Source organism: Lampris incognitus, chromosome 1 (genome assembly GCF_029633865.1).
Source record: "Lampris incognitus isolate fLamInc1 chromosome 1, fLamInc1.hap2, whole genome shotgun sequence".
Taxonomy (NCBI): Eukaryota; Metazoa; Chordata; class Actinopteri; order Lampriformes; family Lampridae; genus Lampris; species Lampris incognitus.
The window spans coordinates 42,670,793-42,687,360 of NC_079211.1; positions in this window are offsets into that span (position 1 = coordinate 42,670,793).

Sequence of the window (16,568 nt, forward strand, 5' to 3'; positions counted from 1 at the left end):
CTTCCACCATTACAACAACAAAAAACCCGCGCAGCGGAAGTGTGTCACTGTAAACCCGAACCGAGGAAACAGCAGCTGTAAACTAACGTTCCTACTAGCTCAATAAGGGGAATTATGTAGCCCCATAACCACTACACGTTATTTATTTATCTAGTTATTTGTTTTTTTTAAATGAGCTACTCCACTGGTCGGCTGCTTCAACTCGCTGTGTTGTTTCAAATTGGTTGTGGATGTGGCATACGTTCGGACTTGTGTTCAGACCCAGCACGCAGAATTTGCATAAAAAATAAGACATTTTTCCCGTTGGAATATTGTACTGATTTATTGATGAAACTCCTTCAAATGCTCATATGAATTTTGGCTTCAGCGGTACCTGTAGCTGCGTCTGAGTTGCCAATCGCACGAGCCATGTGCCATAAAACACAGCGCGTGAACGACGCTCACGTTCACATTCATTAGTTGCAAGCGGTTGGGTTCAGTTCACCGTTAAACAAAAACAAACGTTCAATGCGTTCATGCACAACAATGTGTGTGTGTGTGTGCGTGTGTGTTTTATGTGGCTATGTTAAAAGTGCGTCTTCCTCGTCCCCCAGGACAAGGTGATTTCCAAAGCCACCCCCCCCGACCCCAACCACAACCACGCACATGTCGCTGACTGGCCATGACGCACAAAGGCTTGTTCCATTTGTGTATGACAAAAGAGTTCTCCCCTTCCCACACATCATTCAATCCAAACACAGGCTACTTAAAAGGGTAGCCCCACCACCAAAATGCAATCATATTAGACACATGCTATCATTCCCAAATCCCAACTTTAATGCTTTGAAGTTGTCCATGGAAAAAAAATGACACACTCGTTATGTAATGATCTGAACATAGGGACGTGCGGTGAGGTCAGTGGCTGGGTAGGCAGTGGGCCTTCCCAAATCCACATTACATCCTTTCGTGCTCTCTAATGTTTTATAACAATCTGATCCTTCTTCATTCTTCCAGCTGCCACAGGATATTAGAATATCCTGCCCCCTGACTGAACTACTTTACAAATGAAAACCTAAACACAAATATTGTCAAAGTATATCTGAAGTACTTTTTATTATTGTTTTATATGGTTTTTGATAACTGTGAAATGACTAAGTAACACCGTTGCCTTTGCTTATTGTGGACTTCGTTGTGGTCACGGCAAACAGCAGTTATGAGATACTATTTGTAAATATTGTTGAAACATTGCCTGAAAAGAAGAACACAAATACAACACAAAGAAACGACATTTGTGGCAAAAACATGTCATTTAATTTAAGTAAAATATACATATATTTAAATTGTGTACCATTAACTCATTTCCAGTATTATGCTGTATAATAAAATGGCTGGTAGCAGAACTGAGAGTGAATTCAAGCAAATTAACTGGGTGCTGAGGTGACAGAATGTTGAGATCACATGTATTGAGGTCACCTATAGATAAATTAAAAACACTTATAAAATAACATGTATCCCATTATTAATGCTTCTCCTGTGCAGTTAGATCCCAGTCCAGTTCAACTACACAATATAACAACTAAACATTTTAAAAATCAACATAATCACAAAAAAATGTTTTGTGAAACTGAACAGTAAATATTATTTGTGAGTAATTGCACTGGTTTGTAGAAATGGAAGACAAACTGAGATGACTAGCACAAATCTGTACACTTCAAAATGGTTGACAACTTTCACGGCTGTTTTTGATGTATTGGTGGGAGATGAAATTTCAATCAATGAAAAGACAATGTGGCATGATGCCCTGAGCCAAAAACGGCAAAACTACAAGTAAAAAAAAAAAAAAAATAAATAAAAAAAGATTGTGACTTGAGAAGCCATATATGACCCATGTCCTCATGTCATTCACAGTTCTCAAGTTCACATTTAGCCAGTATCTTAGGAAACACATAGTGGCAAAAGCGTAATAAAATGAACAATGAAACTTGTATGAAAATATATCTACAAAATAACTTTATAAAGAGCTATTAATAATAAGGATGTGGAATAACGAGTGTGCAGCTGATAAGGAAGACATTTCAGCGATGGTTGTCTGATGCAGGACAGCATTCTATAAAAAAGTCAAAATTTTGAGAATAAAGTCAAATGAAAAATCATATTTATATGATAACTTGTCCAACACAGCCACACTACATGAAAAACACATTTACAGATTACTTTAATTTACCCTGCCACGAGCATAAAAGCGCAAAATCAATGGCTTACCTTCACTCGAAGATGAAGTCCATTCACCTGTCTTCCTCCACGAATCTCTCCGAGACGTGACGTGACGTGACTGGCTCTGATTGGCTCACACTCTCACCATAAGCACTGCCTTTCCTCATTCGTCGATTTACGCATGCATAAACTCAAGAAATTCACAACATTAAAGGCAATCGTGAAAAAAGCAGAGCCTACCCTTCCCATGGGGTAAAAGGTAGGTGAGCTTGTGTGCTATAAGGCGTTTCAATCTTAGACGTTTAAGGACTTAAAAAGGACAAGGACATAAAAACATAATTTAAAATGTGTTATAACCCATCAGACTCGTAACTAGAGTGAGATTTTGATATGTTTTGTTTTATGGATTTGTTATATGTTTATTTTGATTAAACTATCACAGGTAGGCACTGCCTACCCTGACCGCACGTCATTGCTGGGGGTCTTAATCAGCCCACACGTAGGCGGTGTGTATGTAGACCTCTTTTCTAGTCTGGACCTCTGGACCTCAATCCCGACCGGGCTCGTGTGGCTCCTCCTGCTGCAGGGGTGCTATACGGCATCCATCGCCGTCCACTCCGAGGGCTGACTGAGCAGCGGCGGCTGTGGGAGCCGTAGTAGTTGGACCCTCCCTCGACCCAGAGCCTAGGACAACTGACCCGGTGTCCCCCTCAGTGTCAGCGGCCCTGTGTGTACCTCGATCCATATGCTTGATTAATGATGCTGTTGCGTCTGTCAGCTGTGTGTGTGTCAATATGAGGCTACCATGCCAGGCTGCTCGACTTCTTGTGTGTAACATTACCTCTGATGATGTATATAAGCCTTGCATGGTTAAACGGTAGTGTATTCAGGCAAGTACAGATGCAATTGCCTATTTTGGTTAACATATTCATTTCAGAACCTATTAAGTATTGGTCTTGGATGGGCTAGGCCCACCTGATTTTCTCTGTGCCCACCCACACTGTGGCATGTCTGTGAATGTTCTCATTCATCCAGGTCATGGTTATCCAAAGGAGTTGAATCAAGTGCAACTGCACTTGATTCAACCAAGTCCAGTTGTAGAAGACAAAGGAGCTGATTGTGGACTTCAGGCGGTCTAGAAGCTGCAGCCACTCCCCCATACACATCAGTGGGGTGGAAGTGGAGCATGTTTCCAGCTTTAAATTCCTTGGAGTCCACATCAGCGAGGACCTTTCGTTGACATTAAACACCCAGGCCCCTGTGAAAAAAGCCCAACAATGCCTGCATTTCCTGAGAAGGCTGAGGAGCGCCCGTCTACCCCCCAAAATTCTCACCAACTTCCACCACTGCACCATAGAGAGCATGCTGACCATCTGCATCTCAGTGTGGTACGGCAACTGCACCTCAGTAGACCAGAAAGCTCTTTTGGTCTTCATGTGTGTATATCTTATACTGTGTTTGCTGTGTTTGTCTGTGTCTGTCTTGCACTGTTTGGTGAAGCCACAGCCCTCATTTTATTGTTAACATGTGCCTGCACATTGTTTTTAATGACAATAAAATTGAATTGAATTGAATTGAATTGCACTTGATTCAACTCCTTTGGACACCCACACTGTGATTTCTGCCTACGCCACAGCTTTTTAAGTTTACTTCTTTGACCCCAAGTTATTTGTTTTTTTTTTGTTTGTTTTTTTCAATCACGGCATCACTCCTGCATACTTAATTCCTTTACGTCACTCAGTAAACATGTTTGCTAAACTGAACTGGAATATCAGGGAAGTACTGTCGTGATTTCTAAAAGAGAAATAAAAGTAAAAGTAGAGATAAAAAGATGAATAACTGACCCCATATGCACGTCAGTGGGCCATTCATGTGTTGGATGATTATTTTAATCACAGATAGATGGATATATAGATAGAGAGAGAGAGAGAGAGAGAGAGAGAGAGAGAGAGAGAGAGAGAGAGAGAGAGAGAGAGAGAGAGAGAGAGAGAGAGAGAGAGAGAGAGAGAGAGAGAGAGAGAGAGAGAGAGAGAGATAGATAGATAGATAGATAGATAGATAGATAGATAGATAGATAGGAATTTTATTATTTACGTTAAAATATTTTCAAAGATAATTCTGGAGCCTCTTAATAGTGCCGCCTATGATTTTTAATCATTTCTACTCTTATGCCCCCCCCCTAAAAAAAATTCCTGCACCAGTTAGAATAAAATAAAATGCTGGTTAATGTCATTATTTTTAACATAAATTTAAAGCACGAAAAAAAAAAAATCTGAAAAAACATTAAATGCAAAATGTCATTGGGCCTTAATACGTGTGTGCAATATGCTTAAAACAAATCCTTTCATTGTGATGCTGTTAATACAAATCCTAAGAGTTAACATCACATGAACAAAAACAAGACATATATTTTGCTTCTTTCATATTATTGTGAACTTGCACAGCTATCTGAAAATATTTAGCCTCGCTTTCAATTCCATCCCATTGGAACAGCTTTAAAAAATAATATATCTACTGAAAAGACCATATGGGAGATGAACATTAATATGGTTTCTTTTACACTTTGTTGGTGTTAATGTGAAGATTAATTCAAGCATTGTCAAGAACGTGGGCTAATAAAACCTCGATTAAGTACAGAAGACAGAATTGGGGGGGGGGGGGGAGCAAGGCATTTTTAATAAGTAGCTCCACGTGTTGCATTACTGCATGGCGTTATTGTTCCAACACGAGATACACATTTCCGATGCGTGTAATGGAGATCCCTCATCATTACACTGAGAGACATTTGCCCCCATTCATCTTTACAGAGCAAAAACTAGAGCTGGTGGGAAACGCTGACGGAAGTCATGACATGGAGACATAAAAATGGATTTCAGATATAAAGACAGTGCACAAAATTTTTTAAAAAGTTTGCAAAATTTGGAGATTATGACAAAGTGTGTGACAGTATTAGGAATGTAAAGTAATTTGTCCTTTCACCGTTTGTTGCCCTGCCTTGCAGAAACCTTGTTGTGTTGCTGTGTGTTTGTGCATGACAGTAAACACGCATGGCTTTGTTAAACGGGATAAAAAATAAATAATAATGTAGAAGCCTGCAGCATCACAGAGGACAACGCTGTCGAAACGACAAAGAAATGTGGCCATGCTGCTTTTGGTTTTACTACTGTAGTTCATCATACACACTCTCTCAGAATTAAAATGGGTAAGTAATAAATAGATAGATAGATGGATAGATAGATAGATATAAATAAAAACAATTAAAAGAACAAAAAATAAGGGAAGAAATAAGAAGTATTTCATAGGGCCCTATAAAACACATTTATTAAAAAAAAAAGTCAGCATGGTGGCCCAGTGGTTAGCATTGTTGCCTCACAGCAAGAAGGTCCTGGGTTTGAACCCCAGGACATCCCAGGTCCTTTCTGTGTGGAGTTTGCATGTTCTCCCCGTGTCTGCGTGGGTTTCCTCCGGGTGCTCCGGTTTCCTCCCACCATCAAAAAGACATGCATGTTAGGGTTAATACTCCTTGTCTGTGCCCCTGAGCAAGGCAGTGGAGAGAAGAGCTGGAGTTGGTCCCCGGGTGCTGCAGCTGCCCACTGCTGCTATACAACAGGATGGGTTAAATGCAGACAGCACATGTCATTGTAGCCTGTACAATGACAAAATAAAGTGGCTTTCATTTTCATTTAAACCAGCTCATTAAATCCATTTAAACACCTCAGCAAATGGTGGTGACTTTAAGAGAAGGACACCCATCAGAACCGGCTTGTAAGGACCCCTGTTGATGGCAAATGTACAAGACAAAGTCTTCAATATCAACAGTGAAAGGCAAATACTGCAAGCAAACCTGTCCCGGAGAGAAAGAGTGAAAGTTCAGCCTCGGTGCTGAAGATGTATTTTCATGTCTTCTATAAAGGTGATCCGGCGGGTTGTGGCTCGTAGCGGCCTCGACTCGAGCCTGTGAAAAAAAAAACAGAGCGATTGCTCATCCAATCAAACATCCAATTATTCTCGTCCAATTAAATAACTTAATACCGAGGCAGATAAGTGCATTTTGTGCAACAATTACTGGGAAGCTAACGTTTACCTCAGACATTTCCAGAAAATGTCTTTTTTTTCTTCTCTTTCTTTAGTGTCAACAGAGATACAGAACTGACCCCCTGATGGCTAAGGACGGTAGCTTGCATTTTGACAAACACTCCCAGCATAATTATACCAACATAAAAGAAAAGAAAAAGAAAAAAAAACAGACTTTTCTGCAGACCTGCACTCACATTACTGGATAAACACTTGTTAGGTGAGCTGACGTAGTGCCTAAAAGCCAGCAGAGAGAATAGGGACGTATTCATTTTTGTTTGTTTGTTTTCTGTTGTTGTTGTTTTTTTAAACATAATTTCATATTAGAAATGATGGACAATTGTCGATAACCATCCCCCATTAAGACCTCTCCTATGACTCCTGTAACCCGGTACTGACGAGGAGCCCGGCGAGATTTATGGAGCAACATTAATAAGGGGAAATCTAATCAGCCAAATTATGGGGACGGAGTAGCACATGTTTAGCTGGCTGGATTCCTCTGGCTATTGGACACATAATGTTCTAATTTATCTCCACTTCCTCTTAGATAAAGAGCAGGGGTCAAAGGTAGCAGATAAGTTAATATGGCTGGCAATAAGGAAGAGCCGAAGACACGGGGCGGCATTGAGGAAGGGGGAGCACAGAAGACTGATTGTTCTGTCAGAGAACATTAACTCTTGTCTTCCGCTGCTGAAGAGATGGAGCTCTGTACGTGTGTGTGTGTGTGTGTGTGTGTGTGTGTGTGTGTGTGTGTTTATTCATACTTGTGAGGACCAAGTGTCCTTAAGAATAGTAAAATCATGAACCGCCTCTCTAGTGGGGCCATATTTCTGGTCCTCATGAAAATCGTTCCTGGGCTTGGGGTTTACTACACAGCTAGGGCTACAACTGGGGTTACAGTTAGGCATGTGTGTGTGTGTGTGTGTGTGTGTGTGTGTGCATGTGTGTATATATGTATGTGTGTATATGTGTATGTGTGTATGTATGTGTGTGTTTGTGTGTGTGCGTGTGTGTGCATGTGTATGTGTGTGAGTGCATTTGTGCGTGTTTGTTTGCATTTGTATGCGTGTGTGTGCATGCGTGTATGTATGTACATGTGTGTATGTGTGTGTGTGCATGTGTGTATGTGTGTGTGCGTATTTGTTTGCATACGTACGTTTGTGTGCATGTGTGTGTGTGTGTACATACACACAGGGTGTTGTGATGCGTCTAGTGCAGCAGTGTGTAGTTGGAGGGAAGGTGCATGTGTTCTTCCAACCCGCTTGTGTCCTTCCTGCCCTTAGCTTGCTGCCGCTGGCTAGCCTTTGTGGCGAATAGGGAAGCATCCTAGCGTGTAAGCCTTCCCTTGCCAGTACATAGCCTCTCCTTCACCAAGACTCCTGCCAGGCCTCCCCGTGGCCACACATGGTAACTGGGGTCTTGCGGCCCCAGGCTAACTTGGCAGGGGATCTCGGAGCAGCAGTGGGCCCCAGAGATATGGTATGCAGGCCCACCCTGGTGGACACGCCCTGGCACCTATCAACCACTGCCCCGCTTCCTTGTGGGTGAGTCTGGAAGACATAAGGCTAAGGGAGCTTACCCCAACAGAAAAGCAAGCTGTGGCGGCACGCTTCGAGGCGGTTTCCGAAAAACTGGATTTCCGGCAGCTCCCTGCAGTTGTGTGGAGGTGACGGTCGTCTAGGGATCCCCCTTGTCATCGGAACCATCTCCTCTACAATCAAGTCATGTGGCGTTGGGAGAAGCGCACCCCCCATGCCACTTTAAAAACCATCTCTGCGCAGGTATCTTCTGCTATCTGAGTCCTCAAAGGACCGACAAACAGAAGAAGATGGTCATCATCGGGCACGATGGACAACCAGCAAGCAAGCAAGCAAAGTGTGCATGTGTGTATGTGTGTGTGTGTGCGTATTTGTTTGCATACGTACGTTTGTGTGTGCATATGTGTGCGTGTGTGTGTGTTTGTGTGTGTGGATAGTGAGGGTGAGCATAAGACCTTTGTTTTGGCAGTCGAACTTACGCGTTCAATCCGTGTCTTTCACCGCTGTTTGATCTCTGACAAACATATCAATGGATCTGATGTGTGTGTGTGTGTGTGTGTGTGTGTGTGTGTGTTGTGTTGTGTGTGGGGGGGCGGGGTGAAAAATGTCAAAGTCTAGGTTTAAACAGCATCAAGATGATGCAAGGCGAGAGAGGGCTGTGTCAACCCGGCGAGGCTCATTATCTGCTAGATTTCATTTGCGCCTCGACAAATCAACTCCCACCATCCTCCCTAATTGGTATTGCACTTTATAACAAAAGAATAATCTGAACAAGTGAGCAAACAAGTGAGCGAGGGAATAACAACAATCACAGAAATAATGTTTGGTGTTTGTCTATTCCCCACAGACACATCGGGATATAGGTGGGAAGAGGGAGAGAGAGAGAGAGAGGTAGTAGAGCATTCAGTGCTCTCTGTCTCTATCTGCCACTCTCCGTTTCTTGCTATGCTCAGTCTGCATATCAGCACATCGGTGATAAAATGCGGCTGTGCTGCCGCCCACGCCCCCCGCGCGTGGCGCAGAGAGAGCGGCTGTCAGAAACAAAGCTGGGAAATGTTGGAAGAGCGAGGGTTGATGGTGGTGTGTGCGTGTGTGGGGGGGGCTGTTGATGAGAAAGGGGTAAGGGTGAAAAGGGATTAGGGTTGGTCATGGGCATGGTGATAGTGGGGTAGAGTGGGAGTGGGAGGTAGATGAGGGGGGGGCCTTTGGGGTTAGCTCATTAGAGAGAGTGTAAATTGAAATTGGCGAAGCAGCCAGCGTTACTTAAGGGTTACAAATCATCACAACACGCTCCAGTCAACCTGCCACACTTTGCTCCTTGCTGCGCGCGCGCACACACACACACACACACACACACACACACACACACACACACACACACACACACACACACACACACACACACACACAAACAAACAGGCAGAAAGGGAGAAACATGGAGAAAGCTAATTAGACTAGATACTAAATATTTTTATTGCAGCTGCAGTAAAATTTTGTTATCCATACAATGTAGTATGCACTGTCTGTGCATGTATTTGTGTATGCATGGGTTTGTGTATATATGTGTTAACAGGGTCGGACCAGTAACACAATTCAGCCCTGGTGATTTTCATCTGGATATCAGGCTATTTGTAACATATAGGCTGAGCAATAGATATCAAGTTGGCGACTTAACAACAGGTGCACTTAGAGTTTCGTGAAATAATGTGATAATAAATAGCCAAGAAGTAGCCTAGAGGAAAAGTCTGCAACCCAAGATATGAAGCTTGCATCTGTAACGCCCATAAGCATCTAGAATGCCCTATAAGCATCTATAACTCTCTATAAGCATCTATAATGCCCTATAAGTGTAGCTATAACTCATTGTAAGATTCATTATAACACCTCATAACCACCTTTATGTAACATGAAGTCAATTTAAAATGGATTTATGCATTACAAATATGTCATCATTAGCCTGTTTATCTGTCAAATGTCATAATGCATCATAACCAACTTGTTTTGCTGAAGTTTTGTAGAGATGCATAATGAGACTTCAGTGCTATTTCACAGTCTTCAGCCATAGCCATTAGTCATTGTAATACACATTACAGGAAATTATGGGCGTTATAGATGCAAAAGATGCATATAGGGCATAGATGATTGTAGGGTGTTATAGATGGTTATAGGGCGTTATAGATGCAAGCTTCATAGAAAGTTTTACCGGATTTTATTCATTTGACAATGGGCAACTCAACTCTCAGTGCATTTATGCTACCATCCGTAACTTAAATAAAACACATATGACATAATCATATGTCATGAATGTAGTCTATGACAGAATGCAATGATGTCATCACAACACAAACTAGCCAAACTCAACTTTCACACTGGACAAAAGCTTTCCTTAATGTAGGCCCAACTTAATGATGATCCGGAAATGTGTCTGAAATCGGACGTTAATTAACAGCGCTGTATTTAGTCAATCGTCCGACATTGTGTTTGCAGCTGATTAGATGCTCACACATCAGGTCTATCAGAATTTCAAGCTAGCGACAGTAAACAGGGTTCATTCACTGCTGTTGTCAGGCTGAGACGAGCAGCATGGCTGCGCCGTATTGAAGCGGACCCAGAGGGACTATCAGCTGAGTCACAATAACACTCTCGCCTTGGTGTCATTTAAAACACAGCATCGTGTCCTCAAGCAGCAAACAAAATAGAATAGCATGCACAACCTTGGACAGTGAGAAGACGTCTCATCAGGGGCATCAGTATTTCTGAATATCTTAACTTAAAACATTTTGCAGCATCAAGATATTTTCTTTTACTTTTCTCTCTGACCTTTTCAATTTTTAGGACTGTTATCCATTTCAGGCTAGCTTTATTTACAAACTTGTAACTTTTAGTTTCAACTTGATCTCTCTTGATTTGATTATGTCCTGCTTGACCTCTGCCATTACATGGATGGACGCATCCAATTGAAGGGGTGGGGAGAGGACGGACGGGGGTAGCGTTTCCTGCACCTGCCTTACAGTATTGGTAGCCTATGGGCAATTGGGACCGTGTGACCCCCAATCACATGGGCTGTTCCAACGTCAAGCGGGCCATGACCAGCAAGTCGATTATTGACCTTGCGGCCCGCTAGTGGGCTGGCCCATCTGTCATTTTCCAGGGCTGCCAGGTTGTGTGTTAAACAGTTTGTTTGACAAACAAGGCAAAGAGTAAGTCATCTGTAAAGGTATTCCCCCCTTATATTGTGAGGCATTTATGGCTGAACCAGCCAGCCGGGCCAGCCCTACAGCCGTGAATGTCCGTCAGGGATCATGGTAGAGTGACTGAGTGAGCAAGTTACACAATTGGGCTGCTGGATCAGGTGATGAACGACGTCACTGAAGTTACACGATCGGTCGACCGACCAACGACGTCGCTGATAAACACGGAAGTCGGAGTTTGCCTATAGGCCGTTGCACTTTCAAAATGATTCGGTGCAGTGGTTACAGCTCATTCCATGTTTATCGCACACTACTACTACTACTACTACTACTACTACTTTCGGCTGCTCCCGTTAGGGGTCGCCACAGCGGATCATCCGTTTCCATTTCTTCCTGTCTTCTGCGTCTTCCTCTGTCACACCAGCCACCTGCATGTCTTCCCTCACCACATCCATAAACCTCCTCTTTGGCCTTCTTCTTCTCCTCTTCCCTGGCAGCTCCATATTCAGCATCCTTCTCCCAATATACTCAGCATCTCTCCTCCACACATGTCCAAGCCATCTCTTGCTTTGTCTCCAAACCGTCCAACCTGAGCGGTCCCTCTAATATAATCGTTCCTAATCCTGCCCTTCTTTGTTACTCCCAGTGAAAATCTTAGCATCTTCAACTCTGCCACCTCCAGCTCCGCCTCCTGTCTTTTCGTCAGTGCCACTGTCTCCAAACCATATAACATAGCTGGTCTCACAACCATCTTGTAAACTTTCCCTTTAACTCTTGCTGGTACCCTTCTGTCGCAAATCACTCCTGACACACTTCTCCACCCAATCCACCCTGCCTGCACTCTCTTTTTCACCTCTACTGCACTCCCCGTTACTTTGGACAGTTGAACGGAATATATTGCTACTCGTGGACACTCGAACGTCGCTTAAAGTGTAACTTCTCCCCCAGGTTTGAGCCTAACTCCACCCACTCACTGCATAATTATGAAAAAGGCTAAAAAGTGGGCAAGGGGCTGAGAGGGGGGTGGGGCTTGGGTGTGTTGAGGTAAGATTAGCTGGGAAGAGCCACCAGAAGGGCCCGGTGTGCGTCCAGAGTCACCGCCGCACACCGGTGTTGTCCCCTCCATTGGCCTGACATCCAGCTCCGTCCGTGAAGACGCCCAACCGCTGTGATGCGGATGCGCCACAGACGGAAGGGAGAGGAGGGTTACAAACCCCTGATTAGATGGCATTAACATGCTTTTTTTTATTTCATGACATAGGTAAGTCCAGCTGAACTGTGTCTGAGCCCACCTCTTCATGCAGGGCCAAGGCATGGTACGCCGAGCCATGGCCGAGCACAGTACGGAGCAATCATACGAGCCAAATGAACTGGACTTTGGGGGTCAAACGTGCTCGGGCACAGTATGGATCGCCTAGCGCGAGTACACCCTACGTAAGCATTGGTCTCGCAAGATTCAGAGATGATTTAAAACAGTCGATGGCATTTTGAGCCATTTTCAACCCATGAAATGCCAATTTTTTAAAAATAAATTTGGTAAGAAATGTCAATATTAAGACCCACATTGATGTGATCTACCCAGTCGCACGGACTTTCGATCGTGATACCATCACGATTATGACCTGATTTACGTGATGTGGTCACGAAGGTTAGGGTTAGAGTTAGGGTTCTATCAGATCGTGACCACATCACGTAAATCAGGTCATAATCGTGATGGCATCACGATAGATTAATTAACGTGATGCCATCACGGAAGTCCGTGCGACTGGGTTGGTTTCATCACCGTACAGACTATATCATTTGGTTTACAACTCAAAAATCAGTTCATCTGGACACAGGGATTTGGGACTTTCTTACCAGGATTGTTGAGCATGCATAAAGACACATCGGCCATACACGGCCCAGCCATATACTAGGTTTGGACCCAGTCTTGTTACCCCTCTGTATGTGTGCTCCTTGTGCTTTACACCATGGGCCAAAACTCACTTTCCCGAGTGCTGCAACTTGACAGCGGGGGCAAAACAAAAGATTAAAGACCCCGTCATGGCATGGTATGGCAACTTCAAGTGTGGAGCTTAAATAAAAAAAAAAAAAAAAAAAAAAACGTTTTACCATTTGGTTTATGAAAAATCAAGTGTAAAAAAAAATCTGTTTGAAAATGCGGCTTTGATTTGAGAACTCGAATCCCATATGAAAGGCGAGGGATCCAATGAGAGCTCCGAAGGGCACCGAAAACACACCCGCATTGGTCGGTGCCCTCCGATGAACACATGTGTTGGGAGTAGACCTCGATAGTCACTTAAATGGAGTCGCGGAGGCTGATTTGCATACCGCTTTGAAGAGCGAGCGCAGAGAGCGAGCGGGGCTGAGCGCCTCTCAGCACTCGCCTGCACTTCTCCTCCCTCGCACCACCCTGACTGGAGGCGCCGCCGCCGCCACAGCCATCCGGATGAAGGCCATCTCGTGCCGACAGTGTGTCCTCGTGCGCAAAGCACCTCAATTACCCTAACTGAAAGACAAACATGGCAGCATTACTTATTTGGTGGAATAAGCAATTAAGTCAGCCTACCTGCTCATTAAGGTTTTTTTTGACAACGATCCTAATTAAAAAAAAATTAAAAAAAGGGAAAGTTAAACATCCTCTGGTGGACGATCTCAACAAAATAGCCATCCATCCATTATCCGAACCGCTTATCCTGCTCTCAGGGTCGCTGGAGCCCATCCCAGCAGTCATTGGGCGCCAGGCCATCACACACACACACACACACACACACACACAGGGACAATTTAGTACGGCCGATTCACCTGATCTATGTGTCTTTGGACTGAGGGGGGAAACCGGAGCACCCGGAGGAAGCCCACATAGACACGGGAAGAACATGTGAACTCCGCACAGAGGACGACCAGGGACGACCCCCAAGGTAGGACGATCCCAGGGCTCGAACCCAGAACCTTCTTGCTGTGAGGCGACTGCGCTATCCACTGCGCCACCGTGCAACCGCCATCGTCCCTAATCCTCAACAAAAAAAAATCCACATTTAATTTCTGTCTGTTCTCTGTCAGTAGAATACACAAAGACCTCCTTCAATTAAGCATGCTCACATTCAGACCAGACACGGAAATATAATTTAACCGGTGCAATGGCTTGAAAAAATGGCTACGTCAGAGAACGGCTTTAGTCGAGAGCGAGGGGTGTGCTTAATTTGCGCACATCTCTGGACTGATTTATGTACACAAGGGCCAATACACACGCTTGGGTGTCTTTCGTCATTATGTTAATGCCATCTCTACATCTGAACATGATTATGAACACATGAATGAAGCCGCTGATCAGACAGAAGCTTCTAGTCCTGTCTGTTCAGTGTGCAACCAACTCCGCGAAAGAGACGAGGGAAAAATTCCCAAATAGTACCAGGAGTATTACTTTATTAATTACCTTTCTGTGATAAGTCCTTTTAAGGGAGCCCGGTGAACACAGGGACGCCGGCTCACATTTTCATATTCTGCTTATGCAGTCTTACACTGGAACTTCTCCATTTATAAACGGGAGAACCTGTGACGCGGCGACAACCATAACAAGAGCCCGTTCAACCCCGAAAGAGGCCTGCATTAACAGGATGCTTATGATTTATCTTTAATTTTCTGCGTCTCGGTAATATGGTTATCTATGACTCACTCTCTACTGCCACGTGGCCAGATGTCACGTTGGGGCCAGTGGAAACGCTCCTTATCTTAATTGTGTAGTGACATTAAACAGTGACTTCTTAAGTCACTGTTCTCAGATGTTGAAAAATGGATACAAACATCAAACCGCCTTGGTCGTTCTGGAGTTAAAAATAACAAAGGGTTTAAAGCAGCATGGCGCAGCCAAGATCCGGCTCGAGCCTTCTTAGAACTGCAACACCTCGGCCCCAAACACGGCGCCGCACAGCTACCGACATTCCAGCTCATTTTCGGTGTTTAAGAAACCAGTTGATCGGGATCGGTGGCAATTATTCGAAAGAGTGAAACTGGGTTAACGTTTGTGAGCGCAGTGATCTGGGAGAAAGCGAAACGCAGTATTAGAGCCGCTGGTTCCCGTAAGAGCTGTTGCCAATTTCACTTTCAACGATCACAAAAGCAATACTCAACACAGGAACACGGGGGTCTCCCAGATGATTACGCTACACTGCATGGCTATTTCACAGCCATCGGTTATACAGTTTTCATTTTTATTTCCAGGAAATAATGTTTTTTTTTAATCGGATCAGTACCTCAGAAACTACAGTACTCGTGAGTCTCAAAGGATGTTGCTGTGGAAAATCCACCTGTCTTTCACAGAAGAATCAGAAGGTAAGCGACAGCACGCACAGCTATGCACTTCAGACTGGTGGGAGCAGTCAGGAACAAAACTACAGTTCTTATTGTTGAACTGAATTACATCAACTACTACTACTACTACTACTACTACTACTACTTCCGGCTGCTCCCGTCAGGGGTCGCCACAGCGGATCACCTGTTTCTATTTCCTCCTGTCCTCTGCAGCTTCCTCTGTCACACCAGCCACCTGCATGTCCTCTCTCACCACATCCATAAACCTCCTCTTTGGCCTTCCTCTTTTCCTCTTCCCTGGCAGCTCCATATTCAGCATCCTTCTCCCAATATACCCAGCATCTCTCCTCCACACATGTCCAAACCATCTCAATCTCGCCTCTCTTGCTTTGTCTCCAAACCGTCCAACCTGAGCTGTCCCTCTAATATACTCGTTCCTAATCCTGTCCTTCTTCATCACTCCCAATGAAAATCTTACCATCTTCAACTCTGTCACCTCCAGCTCCGCCTCCTCTCTTTTCATCAGTGTCATCATCTCCAAACCATAAAACATAGCTGGTCTCACAACCATCTTGTAAACCTTCCCTTTAACTCTTGCTGGTACCCTTCTGTCACAAATCACTCCTGACACTCTTCTCCACCCACTCAACCCTGCCTGCAATCTCTTCCCCACCTCTCTTCTGCAGCCACAATTACTTTGAACAGTTGACCCCAAGTATTTAAACTCATACGCATTCGTCACCTACTCCTTGCATCCTCACCCTTCCACTGTCCGCCATCTCATTCACACATATGTAATCTGACTTGCTCCTACTGACTTTCATTCCTCTTCTCTCCAGTGCATACCTCCACCTCTCCAGGCTCTCCTCCACCTGCACCCTCTTCTCGCTACAGATCACAATGTCATCTGCGAAAATCATATTCCATGGAGACTCCTGCCTGATCTTGTCCGTCAACCTGTCCATCACCATTGCAAAAAAGAAAGGGCTCAGAGCCAATCCTTGATGTAATCCCACCTCCACCTTGAACCCATCTCTCATTCCAACCACACACCTCACCACTGTCACACTGCCCTCATACTTATCCTGCACCACTCCTACATACTTCTCTGCAACTCCCGACTTCCTCATACAATACCACACCTCCTCTCTCGGCACCCTGTTATATGCTTTCTCTAAATCCACAAAGACACAATGCAACTCTTTCTGGCCTTCTCTATACTTCTCAATCAACATTCAAAATGCAAACATCACATCTGTGG